General features: G+C 40.4%; 1 pseudogene; it reads left to right on the forward strand.

Moving 5' to 3' along the window:
- Nucleotides 1-5,563: 5,563 nt before the first annotated feature.
- LOC110163111 (circadian-associated transcriptional repressor-like) lies at nucleotides 5,564-11,872 on the forward strand (annotated as a pseudogene).
- The last annotated feature ends 4,770 nt before the right edge of the window (nucleotides 11,873-16,642 follow it).

The raw sequence follows: 16,642 nt of genomic DNA on the forward strand, positions 1-16,642 counted from the left end.
TACGGTATTTATTGTGATATTTTGTGGAGGCTGCTTTTTCCTCTTGCCTTGACAAGACTTAGAAAGAAATGCCTTTGACAAGAAATATGATTTAAAAGTGCTTAGAACTGCTATTTCTTTATGTAGTTTGCACCAAAACGGAGCAAAGGATCATGGTTGATGTAGTTTCCTCTGTTTTTTTTAGCTACTGCTGCACCATAACAATGAATTTAAGCAAAGAAACTTGTTATTTGATATATTGTGATGGCCCATGCTATTATTTATAGACTTTTGATGATACAGTATCACAATAATTTGGTTATTGTTACACCCCAATGATAATAGCGCTTTTCACTGTAAAACAAAGATGCTTGACAATAAAGTAACACTAAAACAAGGACAGGATAGACAAAACAGTCAAATAGATAATGTATATAAAACTGACCATAGGCCTACTATATGATTTCTGGTACTACAATGGTTCATGGACTAACTGCATGTACTACATATATACATACAGGATGTGAACACTAGATGGAGCCCTATCCACATAATACTTGCCCCTGACAACACTCAATCCCAAAAACAGACACGCAGTTTTTAACGATGGACAAGAACATTGTGGTGCTGATGATGCTGTTGTTTTTGAGCTGTCATTAAGCTCCTTACAAAGACATGTGCATAAACGCCCCTTGGTCACGTGGACTAGTCTATATAAAAACACAAAAACAAACCCTACTATTTTAACATAAAAGCAGCTCATTCATTTCTACTATATGTTTATTATATAAAATAAAGCCATATATCTGTTGTTATTCAGTAATGACCAAGTCCAGGGGGCATTATTTCAATTCCTATGTGTGTAACTCGGGACCTTTGATGCACAAGATTACATCACACTCGACTTGAGAATCAGCTTAAATATTAAAATAAAACTGCAAGGGCCATTACATCATCCACTGCATTACGTTTGGCAAATCAATAAAACGGGCTATTGGCTAAGAATAGGCTAGAATAAATGTGGATGAGAAAAACCATATGGTGTCTAGAGTGAGCAATAGCCTGCTCTTTTATAGTTGGCAATGTTTAATGACCCTTGAACTGAGCAATCTAATCTCGCCAAATCAGTTTATTTTTCTTTTATTTGAAACGAGGCACTCACGTTTTTGGCATGAATTTGGTGTTTAATTTGTGCCCCGTTCTTTTGTACGTCTCCCCATCCTTTTTTCACAGCGTGTACCGGCCTCCTCAAACGTGAACCGTGTCATGCAAAATTATGCAACGCTCGTAGCGCTTCTCGCTTTCCCATTGGCCGCAGTGTGCACGGAAAATGGGCGTGTCCTTGGCTGTTTTTCGTAGGCTATAGGTCGTATCCTCGCAGGGGGAGGGGCTTTTGATTTCATTCACAAATCTCCTAGCGATGCCATATATCAAACATGTGAAGATGCGGCTGCGTATACGGCTGGGCACATGGCTTTTCTCCTAAAATGTGAGCGTCTGGAGTCTGGGTGCTGCCCATCTGTTACGCACGATTAGACTCCCCCCCAAAAAACATCAAAAATAGTAATTAAAGATCAGAAAAAAAAAAAAAAAAAAAGATTACGTTAAGATGTAAAGACATTTCTGGTCGCCTATAGCCTTCACGTCAGCCTATTACAGACATTATGTAATTTAGACGTGCAATGTTGTAGGAAGCAGATATTGAATGACAAACACTCAGACATATTAAACCCGTGGGTGGGGTTGAGAAATGAGGAGTGGGTGCAGACTAGACTGTTCCTCCGAAAGGCACCTGATGGAACCTACAGTGCCAAATTATCTCATTTAAGCAATTATTCTAATTAATTGAAAACAATGTTGATTTTGCCTGAAGGAAAATGAGTCATGGGCCATTACAAGACGAACTATTTATTTAGAAATGTTGAAAGGTTGCCCAATGAATTTCCTGTGTGCAGTTTAGCATGCTGATTTGCTCTATTTGATGATTTTGTTAAAAGAGTGACTGTCTTCATTGTCATAAGAAAATGATTACAATTGTGCCGTAATGAAAAGTAATAGGCACAAGACCTAGTAATATAAACTCTTTAAATATAAACATCAGCACAGTAACCATATTTGGCACAGGCACAAACATTAAGTTACAGTAGCCAATTAATTAGACTCTAAATTTACAGAGTATTCATAAATATTCTGAACTGCAGTGTCTCAGATTCATGGGTTTCAGAATGATGAAAATGAGTGTTTGCTGTGAGAACAAATCAACAGTTTAAAAGGTGCAAAATGTAACTTTTAAGGTGAAGAGTCTATCATCTATTTGTCCCCATGGAGATGTTATCACTTTACCTAGAATGTTCCACAGTAAAGGATTAAAGTTATCTATCTTCGAGGAAAGAAACAGGTGACACCATTAGACTAAATTACAGGTCAGGTCTGTGGAGTAGTTTTTCAGATTTTCTAGGGATTTTTAAGCAGTAAAAACACCTATTTGAATAAATACAAAATAGTTTAACGCTATACTGTGGAACATTCTAGGAAAGTAATGTAATCTCCACTGAGACAATCATGTGATGCACCACCCTCCTCCTGAAAACTTACATGGTCTGCCTTTAAAACAAATACATTTTTAACGGTTCTTGAAAAGTCACATGCGACAAAAAGCTGAAACTCTTGAGTAAGACCACAATTGAAAGCCTGTATAAAGAGTGCAGACATGTGTGGTAATAAAGTAGGTCTGCAGTGGCTGCTTGTGGGTGCACTGAGGACATGACCATAATTGTTTCCCAGTAACAGAAACGTGATCCAGCCTGGTACGTAGGTCCTATAGACAGTTTACACTATAGTTCTTTTAAGGCCAGTCCCTTCCCTCTGAAAGATCAGGTTTCTGTTGTTATGTGTCTTGACACACCTGTTATGGCTCTTGCCCTCATGAAACCCCTGCATGTTTTCAGTTTACGGTATACGCTACTTATAGAATTCCACTGGGCGTGTTCATGTTCTGTGCTAAAATCCTAGAAAACCAATACATAGTTTCATAATTAAGGATAGATTTATACATTTTATTCTGTTTGAGACGGTAGCCCACTCCATAACCCACTATAATCTTCAGGTTGTGTTCCGATTTGGAGCTGGTTTGATCCTGGTTTCGTTCTGATGAAGACTTGGTTTGGTGCTGTTCAGTGCGAGTTTGGGCTGAAGGGACTGAAGTCATAACTAAACTTGCGTGACTAGGGCTCAGATTTAGTTTGAACCAGGATAAGGGTGGGGCTATTGGCCTCACAACACCCCTGCATATTCTCAGTTTAACATATAGACTATAGATAGAATTGCATCAGATGTGATATAATAATAGAAAATTAATACAGTTACATAATTCTGACTAGATTTATGAGATAGAGCTGATAATGCACAACCCACCAATCAGTGAGAAGGAGTTTGACCTTATTTAATCCTCTGCCTCTTACAGGGACAAGGGCAACAGGAAAAGACCAAGTCCACATCAAGACTATATGTGGACTTTGTCTTGTCCTCAAACCAGGTTCGAACCAGAACAAGCGTGAGTCATGGTCTAGTCTTGTTCGGAGATAGTTCCGGGTTTAGCCCCAAATTTGATGAGTATGGAAATGAGAACACAGCCTAAATGTGTGTCTGTTTTGCTGATTTATGTTGACGGAGAATATATATTTGTTGTCCATCTCAAAATATTGGTTTCATATGAGGTTTCACTGGAAGGAGAAAAAAAGATTAGAATTGAACATTTTGAAAACCCAACCAATAAAAAAAACAACACTCTAAATGTATTTTATTCTTATACTTTTGGTAAAACAAAAAAAATTGAGAGAATTACCACTCACAACCAGATCCACATGATCACTCACACTTATTGAATTTTTAAAGCCATGAATGGAAAACACAAGAAAGAGGAAGGATGAAAACCAAGCTCTGTAAGCAGTGGGGGGATGTGGCAATATGAGGATGAGGATGGGGGTTGTCTTCATCCTCTATGAACCCAGAGTAAGTTCACTAGGTTCATGCACAGGAATGCTGGTGGGGGGTTGGAAGCCTAAAAGCCATATCTGTGAACCTTCAGAGACCTATGCCCTGATTTTTCTATTTACCACCACTAATCCATTTTGACATTATGAGAGGGTTTGTGTATCACCTGAGTGAAGGTCTTTTACTGCATAATTACCGAGGAGTAAAACGGCAGGTGTCAAACAACAGCCTATAGAGTAAGTGGAGGAGTGAGGCCATCGGGTTCATGTAGGTTCAATGTATGGATGGGGGATGGGCAGTAACAAGTTCACCACTGGCAACAAACATCCCATCTTACTCCATCACTCAATGCAAAAACTAACACATTAACTCAATTGAAGCATCCCATTGTCAATGTGTCATACAATATCCAGTTGCATCAGTGAGTAACAAGTGCAGTGAATAGTTGTTTTGCGTGTGGCATTAGCATGTTTACATGGACTACGTGAAGGTCGATGAGTTCAGCACGTAGTAACTCAGTAGTGGGGGTGGCTACGTGACATATGACCTCGAATCGGTTCAGGAAACACAGCTTCAACACAGAGGCTTAAAGTCTTGTCATAGTTTCAGACCAAAGGGCAAAACAGTTTTCACAATTTCACATTTCAAAACAGTCAAAATGAATACATGCACTTATTTTTATTTTGTATTGTATTATTAATTGTTTTATGTGGCACCATGACGCCGAAGCAAGTTCCTAGTTTGTGAATTTGTTCACTGACAATGGTAATAAAACATATTCACACTGTGAATGTTATTCTAATGTCAGCATGAGTTGTCCTACTTTATAAACACAAAAAGCAATCAAGTATTTGATTCATTCGTTAAGTTAATGATTGTGAAGGTGATAGGTCAAGTGTCAGCTATAAAACAAGTTGGTTAGTGTCATTGGTGCAGTAGCTCTTAGTTGCTGACAGAGGAACTGGAAACCATGGGAAAGGAGAAATAAATCTATTAAACGTGTAATTATTTTCTTAATTTACATGCAGGTTCAAGTTAACCTTGAAAAAAAACTTACATAAAGCATGAATGGAAAGAGACATGTTCTTTGATTGAATCCACAGAGGCCTTTCATATAAATCCTATGTTGTCAAATGTCAGCTTCATTTATGACCCTCCATTTAATCTTGTCATTTTTGCAGTGCAAGTTGCATGTTGTACAGTTACAAATGCAGCACTACACCTCACTATTTGATTCCTTTATAATATGAGGTGGAAATGAGCACTTTGTGTGGACTGAGTGTTTCATTATAATGATGGTGGTCTGTAATTGCAGACCCGTGGTCCCACATGTACATAGTAGGCAACCAGTCTACAGTTTATTTGGGTGTTGCTTAGGAAAATATGTTTCTTCAAGTGCTAATAGCAAATAAATGTTCGCAGAGTTGCATAATGGTTTCTTTCCATAATGGTTTTCACATTGACTGTGAGTTTGGTGAGAGTGGGCTGGGCCGTAGCGCAGTTCTCATCGGGTGCATAGAACATCTTGTGCATCCCATCCACGCAGCCTGCTCCTCGGTGTTTACAGTGCTGCTGTAGTAGAGAAGCCTGCCCGATACCAAACACACGGGAGACACATGAGTGGGCAGGACGGCGAGCGTCCGCGCGGCTGGCCAATCACTGTGGAGTATAGCAATCACTGGCTGAGTGCATTAACCAATGCCGTGCGCCTTCGCCGGGCCGACAGCCAATGAGATGTGCGCAAAACGTGGGCACGTGGATTAGCGCACATGTTGACGCTCGTAAACTGTGGAGAGAAAGAACCAGCAACCGCACAGAACACAGAACAGCCGATGAGGCTGTGCGCTCCGATGCTGCTCCAGCCACGGAGGCTGTGCTGACGGAATAGTCGCCTTGAAAGCGCGATTACGGACGTTTTCTGGCAGCACCACATATTTATAGGTGAGTCTTCTTCCTCTTATGATTTTGTGCTTTTTCTAAATTGTCTTGATGTGCTGAAGGAATGTCCTGGATATCCGGCTACATCCGCTCTGCTCCGCGTCGTTGCCATTAGGATAAAATATGGTCATTACAGTTTTATCAATGTACTTTAATTTTACGGACCGTGTATCCTACGGATCTAGTTCTATCATGTTAAATATTCGATATAATAGTAAAGACACCCATTGATTCAGTTTGAGCACAGTTTGCCTAGTGTAGAGGTTGAAGGTGTAACCTGGAGGAGCGCAGACGGGGCGCAGACGCAGCCCGGCGGTGCTACCTGTGCGGACTGCACCGGCTGTCAGTGTCCCACCAAAGACCAGCTCCAGTCTGTGTCTGAACACTGTGGACCACATTCACCAGGAAACGGAAAATACTACAAGCCTAAGTAGCTCCATTTTGAGGATAAAAACACAACAATTACACAGAATGACAAAGCAAGAAATTGACAAAATATGTTTTAAATTTGTGCTTTTGGTGTTTGTCTAAACGAATTATAAAAATTACTAGTTGCAGTCAGGTTTGACTCAAAGCACATGTTCTGTGGGAGTGTATAGTTGTAGTCTATACCTGTGTCCCCTGTAATTTGTCTCCTTGCCCATGTTGATAAGGTATAGTTACGGTGTAAGAGTTTTCCTGTATGGTCTGGGCAAATACATGATACAGATAAAGAAGTACATGGGGTAGAAGACAGCATGTGAGTATGAGTAAGAAACAGTGCATGTGAGTGCAGAACAGAGTGAAGGAAAGGAAGTCTGGCACCATGTCCAAGTGAACGAGATAAGCATTAGCACTAGATGAGTCGCATACTGAAACACAGAGCTGTGTGTGTATATGGGAGGCTAATGGGGGATGGAGATCTAACCCGAGACAGAGGGGAGGGGCCTGAGCGGCACCGGAGGCTGTGGAAGTGAGAGAGAGGAAGAGAGGGCACGTGAGGGAGAGGGAGAGGAAGGGAGAGAGAGAGAGAGAGAGAGAGAGAGAGAGAGAGAGAGACACTGCCTATTCTGATTTCACTACTCTACACACACTCCCATCCCCCCTCACGTTCACCGCTCCTTTCCAGTCTCCTCAATGGGAGACAGACATAGACTAGTATTGTGTGCCTACTGCCTGTGCCTACCCCCAGTCCCACTTTGCACCATGTTAAACTAGGGCATGAGTTTGCCCACCATTTTGGGTAATTAGCTTCATGTTTTTTAGAAAAGAGATATGCTAAAATGAAAAACTGCATGATAGAAATGACATATTTAGGTGTGATATCCTGATTCGAACCCTCTTGTTTTAAAATGATGTATATATTTTTGTGTTCCTTGGTCCACAGTAATGCAGTCCCAGGGCAGCACGTCCTCCCAACCCTCCTTTGACTCCTTCAGCTCCAGTGACAGCCTCCTGTTCAGCGACTCGGAGCATGCGGAGGATGATACGGACGTCTTCCTCACTGACACCTCCTCCTCGGTCATCATCGGTGGGACGGCTGGAGCGATGCCCGATGGAGACAGAGCAGTGGGGAGCCCAGTGTCTCAGTGGACATGTGATGACTTCATGGATAAAGACGAAGAGGAGGAGGGCTACAGGTCAGAAAGCACCAGCAAAACGTCAAAAATCAGTTTGGAGGCAGAGAGTGAACCAACAGGACAGACTCCAAAGACTCAGGGAGATCTGATGTTTGCGCAGAAGGTAAGAAGCTGCCAAAAAGATTTCCAACTTTGTCTCAGCCGTAGTTTATCTTGTGTCATGTTCTCACAGTGTGCAGAGCTGCAGGGATTCGTCAGGCCTCTGTTGGAGTTGCTGAATGGACTGAAGAAGGGCAGATTCGACCGCGGTAAGCATCTTTTAGGCAGTGTCATATTACCTATGAGTACATGAAGGGTCACATGATCACAGCGGCGCTCACTGACTTCACCGTCTTCTCTGTGCAGCCGATTGTATCAGTGCAGACAGAGTATTATTTACATGGTCTAGCAGTATGCACACGTGCACGTGACGTCTCATGAGGTGATGAAATGAGTGAAAATCTTGTGTGAGAGGAAGCAGGTTTAGGCTTGTATCTGCAAACAGCGATGCGGGGTCTGGGCTGACAGAGGCATTGTGTTTTGATTGACAGGTTTGAGCAGTTTTCAGCAGAGCGTTGCCATGGATCGACTACAGAGGATTGTAGGAGTTTTGCAGAGACCAGACTGTGGGTAAGAAACGCCTGCTATTTACATTATCAACTGTTCTGTGAAGGAAGGTTTTATTACATAATACACATAGTAATGATGCTATAATGTCACATAATGTTAAATGGATTTTTAAAACTATTTGAAATAAGATACTAATCAATACAGTATGAAAGTAGATACTCAATTGATCAAGTATTAATACAAAAAAAAAAAAATAATAATCACATTAACAGAACAAAATGTCGCCTTTCCTGAACTCATATAGAATGACCTTGTGCCTTATCAGAACTTAACATGGTAACAAAAAGATAACTATTATTATTATTTTGTGTTGGAAATGACAAATTATTCATGGGTTTCAGCTTCTTGTTTATTCATGGGTCTTAGACAAACAATTCCCAACTGATTTAAAGGATTTTGTGAGGAGCCATTCCCCATTCAAACGATATCATAGTTTGATTTTAATTGCTTATGGTAATTTTGATGACCACATAGGATGGTCGCCATAGTTTGAAATCCATGAATAGGTAACATTTTCACTTTCAAAATACATAATATTTAGATTTAATTGGTTTAATTACTAGGGAAACAGTCTCAATTTGTCATCACTCTGAAAGCCTATTGGTTGAAAAAAGATAATTTTGAAGTAAAAAAAGTAAACATTTTTGTATCATAATAACACTAATGTTAAAAACAATATCCAGATCATGATTGTCTAGCTTGCATAATATCATTCTCTTTTTCCTGTTACTTTTTCCATAGAGAGAAGTACCTCAACACACTGCTCCAGGTGGAAGTTATGCTCAAACTGTGGTTTCCTCAGATAGCGACGTTTCCGGTCTCAGCAGCCTCCAGTGTAGCCACCTCCCCTGCACTCTCCCTCCAGGACACCGCTGGATTCACGCCATCACACAGACACAAGGACCAGTCACATATTCCTGTCAAGGTAAACACAACATGCTTACTCCAGCTAAAGTCATATGTGTGACGTATGCTCCGTTCACCTGCTAAATACTAGAGGTGGGCGATATTGAGAAAAGTGAATACTCATATATAATTCTTCTTTTTGTGATGTAAACTTAACCACCAAGTGCAGAAATATTAGGCTACTTTATACCCTTGTTTGGTTTACATTTTGTTTTTTATATTTTCACTTTAATCAGCCCTCTTTGCAGCATTTTAAATAATATAAATAATAATAATACATAACATTTGTGGTAAAGTGCTGTTTAAAAACAATATACTTGATATTTAAAATCTGCATATATTTGCATATTTTGTATAATCTGCCCATCTCTACTAAATACTAAATGTTATTTTTCAGAAGCGCAGACTGAGCTGGACAGGAACAGACTCTCCCACACCCTCCCCTGTACTCCTCAAAGTCCCCCCGCACTGAAGAAGAGAAAAACATTCAGCATGGAGAAAATCACTCTCCACCGGCAGCATCAGAAACAAACCAAAACTCTACAGACTCTGCAGCTGAAAACACAGAGGAACAAGGCAGACCATCCCAGTACAAGGGCCACAGCTCGGAGCCTAGCCTGACCTGGGTTCATGTCGCCCCGATACTGTTCCCTCGCAAGCCCAGCTCCCCCAAAGTGGCACAAAACAATGACCAATCACCTGCTATGCCCGCTTCTTCGCGCAAAAGAAGCAGTCCCGCGACACAGGATAGCTCAGTCTCTTCCACAACAACCAGGAAGAACCAAAAGAGCACAACCAAGAATGCTCGGTGCCAAAGTCAGCCCAGTACTGCACAAATGAATGACAATGAGAATGACCCCTCAAGGTCAAAGTCAAGACATTGTCCATAGAGCATCCTGCCTCCTTAGAGACGTTAGGATGACCATCAACAATGCCTTCACCAGATACAAGCTGTGGTTAAAAAGGGAAGAGATTGAGCCTAATGATGATAAAAGGAGTCTATATAGAAATAAAATACAGCCTAATACCAACAAAACCACTAAAAACAGTATTTCAAATTGAAAGATTGTTTATGAGTAATTGGTGTTGGCCATTTTTACTATTCCAAATGCACAATATAAAAAGAAAATACTTTGAAATGACCGAAAAGACATATTCCACAAGCATTCATACTGAAACCATTTTAGTTTTTAGTACACGAAATGACGTAATGTGATAATCAAGAAATGTTCAGTGATAATCATCCATACCGAGAATGGAGAGGCAGAGCGTGATATGGATCTACTGACTTGTAGATATACCACTAAGAAGAAATGAAGTAGTGAACAAGTTTGCAAAAAGTATGTAGCTCGTGACGTGATCAGAACAGAGCGTTATATTTTTCATGTGTAAAAAAAAAACACCGAAAAAGACTGTGGAAAATCGATGTCGTCACCTCGCGAATGTAATCCCAGATCTGGCCCTTGGCTGGCACATCAGTGGGAAACCGTGACCAAGGATAGAGAGCTTTGGACCAGCAAGTTGTGTCGCAGAAACCCACTAAAAAGCTTTGAAAAACCAGCGTGAGGTTGAGAAAAACAAGGACAACTTCAAGCTATACAGACATTTCCACAGTTAATTTATTCATGTGTTGTTCCGACTCTGCATTTATTTATTCTATGTATTTATTTATTAGGCAGCTAAATATCACTGGCTGTGTGATCGCATATAGTCTTGCCGTCATCCTTTAGGTGATAAGATGGTGTTGAAGTTCTTTTTGTAACTAATATGAGGTTATAAAGAATAGGAGATCTTGATGATTGGACTACTGTGCCTTTACACCAAATAGGATGTGTTCAGTGCATTCATACTGCATATTGATTGTTAAACTGTTTGTACAATACCAGATACAATCACTTATGAACGCCTATATGTAGTCATTTTTATCATTAGAATCAACTCTAATACAAACGGTATGCAGCTCTACTTTATGACAGGCGATCAAAACTGCCTCGCAATCTCTCCACAGTGGCCACTATTTGTGACTTTACTCTGTTTAGCCTTCCTACAGTACAGAGGTGGGTGTAGGTTAGGTGGAGGTGGGTGGGGTTACTAATATCAGAAGAACAGAAGAATAAACTGAACTTAATGTCGGTGCTCTGGAAAACTTGAAAAAGCATAATATAATTTACAATTGTAAGGGAGGATGTCTCTTTGCACCTGCTCTGCTGCTATTCTTCTAATTCCACTTCTCAATTTAGAGAGTCTGTTTTTATTTGGTTGGTAATTTTTTACAGACATAGCAGGGGTTTACATAAATTGCAAAAGTATTGTATATATTGATATGAAAGTATTTTGAAATTGTATAAGTTGTTCATACATATATGGGCAGACTCCATTTTGCTGCCTGCATTTGGAGAATGGAGTGTACAATCTTGCGGTGTGGCCCTCATGGTTGACCGTCCTGCCCCATCCTGTCTTCAGACGTAGCAAAGCGCAGTGCCAGACGCTGACCCAAAACAAACTGGGGGGTTTCTTCCTTCATTTTTTTTTACGGTGGTGGTATGACAGGGAAGCCAATTGCACTTATTTTTTCATTGTTTACGTCTTTTATGTATGTTTTTGTACTGCAGTTGCGACTGATGGTTGGTCAGTGTCATTTGTTTTACAGCCTTCTTCTTAACATTATAAACTACCCCTCCCCCTCCAGTCTACCCTCACCTTCAGCTTCCTAAATCCTGTTAGAATCTGTTCAACTGCCATTCTCATGCCACATCTTTGCATATATCACTCTTCTGGATACTTTTTCAAAACTAATCTTTGAATAAAACAAACATTTTGGAAATGAATCATCCTTGTTGACCTTTTCTGTTAAATTAACAAATGTTGTTTTTTTCCTAACATTGTCGATGACGTATCTATGAGTGGTCTAGAAAAACAGCTCTCGTTTGACAGATGTGTGACTCAATGGGGCGCAGATTTAAAGGCAGTGGGTTTTGAAGAGTGTGTAAGCGTGAGACAGTGGGGGGCATGGGACGGGGGGGTGCGTGGGGGGCAGTGGAGAGGGAGACAGACTTGAGTGTGTGAGACGGCGCTCGCTGTAATCGGACTGGCACTAGCAGGGGGCGGCTGATCCTCCAACCAGCTGCTACAGGGCACACATGGCTGCAATGTCGATGTTGTGGATGTGAGGAACAGGGATTGGCTGATATGGATTTTTGAGCCGATCCCCGATATTTGACCTGCTGCTGTGACAGATAACCGATAACCGATACCGGCTGCTTTCTTAAGTTGAAGTAAAGATTTTCACTTGTAATGAAATATATTCATCTGGGATATAAACTCATTTGTTACATGTTGGTGAAAACATATATACACACTTCTATTTAAATTTTTACTCATTTGTTTATTTAAAAAGACAAAACTGATGCACCGAGGACACTGAGAATGACACATGGGCACAGAGAATGATGCAACACCGGAAAAGTATCTGTATCCAATATCATTACTGGCTAAAATCTATTGCTATCGGCCGATTCCAGCACAGGAACTGATATGTCTCCTGTCCTTAGTGAGGATAGATAAAATACCTTATAGGAGCATTACATAATATTTTAGGTGGAGGGACCAAACCCTTTTTTTCTCCATGGAGATGTCTAAAATAGTCTTCAAAATTATATAAAATTTCAATCTGCATGAAGACAAGCAGGAGACTATCTAAGTTTCTAAGTTCTTGTGGGCTATAAAATGGGCTGTAACTGAATAAATGAAGATACTGTACTGTGGAAAATTCCAGGCAAAACATTGACATTTTAATACGACACACAGGTAATGGACTCTCCAGAAAAATTACACAGTGCACCTTTAATTATTCTAATATATAATTACTCTGCCATGCACAGTAAAAATGATCTAACCACAGTCTTCTTGTAAAGTAAACACTTGTGTTCCAGTAACAAATCCATTGCAGAGAATAATTTTGGAGGGGTGTGGTTTGTACCTCCTCTTCTCAGTTGGGGTGAAATCATGGCGCACACGTACACACAGGCCCTGCTTATAAACATATGCACACGCGGGCCCCCTCCCCTCCCTGACACACTGACTGGCTGATTTTGTGGTGGGCTCGGCACTGACACAGTGACTACAGCGCTATCGCAGAGTCCGCCCTCTCTCCATCCCTCCTCTCCGTTCCACCATGGCCCCCCCTTGTATCCATGCAGTTTTTAGCAGAGGAGCTCTTCCACTCAATCTCCCCCTGCCACTTTTACTCCTACTTTTCTCCTCTACGCACAAGGGGCAACACGCACAAGGACGAGAGAGGAATTTTTAGAGGGCAAATAAGGAAACATTGGGAGACTTTGGTTAAGGACATTGCAGTTTACTGTCATCTAAATGTAATACAGTAGCACAGTTATAACCCAATGCATGTTTTATAATAGTTGATATGCACAATTTGTCACAGTTCTTACCAGGATTTTACCTTTCACTGCAGAGCCAACCAGGAAAAACAATTATTTTTGTAGGTCACTGTCTGACTTGAGAGGCTGCACTGTTTGGTTTTGGAGTAACCAGGCAGTTTTGCAAGACATAAACAAGAAAGGAACATAATGATCAGTGTGGCCTCTTATCTTGTGTTATAACGATCATTTGCTGACATTTGCTAGTGGCTACTTGGGGGTTTGTCCACTTGCAGTGAGAATTTAGTGAATTTAATAAGGTTTCTGAAATGAATATAATCTACAGTAGTATTACTTCCTTAAATTCAGAATATGATTTTTTTTTATTGCTTTGACTACACTTAACCCAAAGGACTTGAAGGAAAAAAGGGGGTAAAGTTACATGTCAAAATAACCTCTTCACAGATCTGACCTGTAACTTGTCACTTGACCTATAACCTGCTTGTCTTGAAGCAACGTCATCACCCTGGAGAGAAGCAGGTGGCAGACATTTCACCAGAAATGTTATATAGTTTACCTTTGGTTTTAATTGTTTTGATTTGTTTAAATGTCTTATTTTGAAGGACTTGGATTATTTTACTTGTTTGAAAACATTGCTTATGGTTTTTGCCCATTGTGTAAGAAAATATGGGCTACATACATTATTTTGTTGTAACACTGAAATATATGAGATGAAATGATGAAATACACAAATTAATTTGCAAAAATCCAGATTAATGTTCTGTATTTAAATAATTTTCATCATGCCAGATTTTCTTTCTTCTTCTTTTTTTTTTTTTTTTACAGTGCACTTCTTCCCAAAACCTCCCTCCTTCCTCTCTTTCACTGCACCCTGTAAAAATTCACGTGAGGTTCCTGCACTCCTCCACACATGCTCACATTAACAGCTATAGTGGCTTTGGCTCTTACTCACCCTCAGGTCCTCAGGGGTTTTTCTGGGCAGACTGCGCTCAAAACTGCCTCAAAGCTCATTAAAACTGCACACTTCTGCAATAGAAAATCACAGAGACACGTGTTTAATTTTCTGCATGTTTATGGTAACCATGGTTGTGGAGCTTCGTGATACATGCCCTGGCTACATGCATAGGAATATTTTGACATTTTCATAAAATTTCCATTTATAAAAATGGTTATGTAGTCAGGGTTTAGATTCGAAAATCTGACTTGCACACCACTTCAAAATCAGGACTAAACTGGGAATAAACCTGGACTAGACTAGGACTAAAATAGAACAAGAACAAGAACAGGACCAAACCATGTCTACATCTCTAGATTTAAGGACAGAGTACTGTAGTGCAGAGTACTGTAGTACAGTTAAGGACAGCAAAATGGCGAGTGTTAAAGTACGAAAAGTTGACAGAGTGCTGAGTTTTCGGCCCGTGCAGTTTGTCTGATGTAAAGAAAGTGTGGCAGTATTCAAAGAATATAATCTGTGTCGTCAGGGTCCCGACTTCGGCCCCCCATCACAGTCAGGAGTGATAATATGGCCCCCAGAGAAAAAAATTTGGTGAACACTGGTATATAGTATTAGGGTGTACGTTTTTTTTTTTTTGGTTATTTCCAATGCTTTACAGTGAATAGCTGTTTCATGTACAGTAGACAGTGTTATGAATTAGTGTACGGTTTTTCATCTATTTCAAGTGTATTTGGAATTTTTGAAACCAAGCTTCAGTTCTCAGTGCACATTTTAAACATGCCCAAGAGCATTCATGTTTGAGAGAGAAGAATGAAATCACAAATCATAAATTAATAAAAGAATCCCATGTATTTCAGAACATGTTTTTAGATGTCTGAAGAGGGTGAGCAGCTTTTACTCAGAATAAGACCCATGGAGACATAGGGACATTGTGCGATATAAAGAATTAAGCCCTAGAACATGAATGCTTCATATTTATGTCATGTTTGAGAGAATTTTAGATCTAAAAAATACAATATTGTGATTAACTGAGGTAATAAAAATTATTTGTTTTACAAGTTTTGCTGAAATGTGAGGGCCTCGCTGAGACCACTGCTAAAAAGCATGCATGAAGATGATGTGCCCTCTGCAGAAATGTTACGCAGTGCTGCTTTAAGAGAGAAAAAGACATACAAGAAAGATAATCACAATATTTGGGGGGAGGGGAAATGTTTATTTATTTCTTTTATGCATTTGAATAAAGGTGTTGTGTCCTCTGTGAGTTGGTGTGATCCTCATTTTAGTCCGTGGGAGAAAAGGAGTCGCAGGTTTCATCCGAACAGTTTTTGAAATGGAAACGCTTCAACTTCCATTCGGCATTTTGACTCTTAAGCTCTTGAGCTCTGGATGGAAGTGAAACGTCTCAACTTCAAATGTGTCCAGTGACCTTTGACCCCTCTTACCAAATGAGTGACTCTTAAAGGACACAAAGGGCGCTGTCTAACAGGCTCTCTTCTTGGGCTTGTCCCACTGTGGAAAGAGCCGTGCCAGAACAGTTGTTTCATGGTGTCCTTCTGGAAATCTGTGGGATCTGGTCCCAAAGCATTCACCAGGAGCTTGGAGGCAGAGCCGTATTCGTGGATCAGGTCACTGGCTGCAGCTTTGCCCAGCTTCTTGATATTCTTGGGTTTGATATGAACTTCAGGTGGACTTTGAAATGGTCCTGGACTCTGGCCTTCTCCAGAGTCTGCCCTAATGCATCGTGGTGGAGTTTCATTTTGGACGGCAGCTTTTGGAGAAGTTTTTTGACCAGAACATGGATCACCAGGCTCTCGACTGAGCCCAAGGTCTGTGAGGCCTGAGGAGCTGCAGGGGGCTCTGGAGCTGAGGCTGGGCTTTCTGTCTCCAGCTTCTAACATTTTTCTTCTGCAGGTACATTCTCTGCAGTGTGGAGCTGTGGAGATTGTTTGCTGCTATATTCCCATTATTTTGTCTTACTAAAACAAATAACAATGTCATTCAATTTTACTTTCCTGAACATAATGAATACAGACTTTCAGTCATTGCTATTTAATACACACATATGACTCATTTCTTCCTTTTAACTCTGCCCCAAACCAATGTTTCTTTTAGTCTTTAACTGAGTTCAAACCAGGAGTGAACCAGGATAAGTATAAGGCACCTATAATCTCAAATGGAGTGTAGTGTCCTACGTAACTCTATGAGCAATTCACTGGTTTGGACAAAATAAGTAAACAGAATTCCAC

The sequence above is a fragment of the Boleophthalmus pectinirostris genome, unplaced genomic scaffold (genome assembly GCF_026225935.1).
Source record: "Boleophthalmus pectinirostris isolate CB_2022bp ecotype Guang Dong unplaced genomic scaffold, ASM2622593v1 HiC_scaffold_6, whole genome shotgun sequence".
NCBI classification, from domain to species: domain Eukaryota; kingdom Metazoa; phylum Chordata; class Actinopteri; order Gobiiformes; family Gobiidae; genus Boleophthalmus; species Boleophthalmus pectinirostris.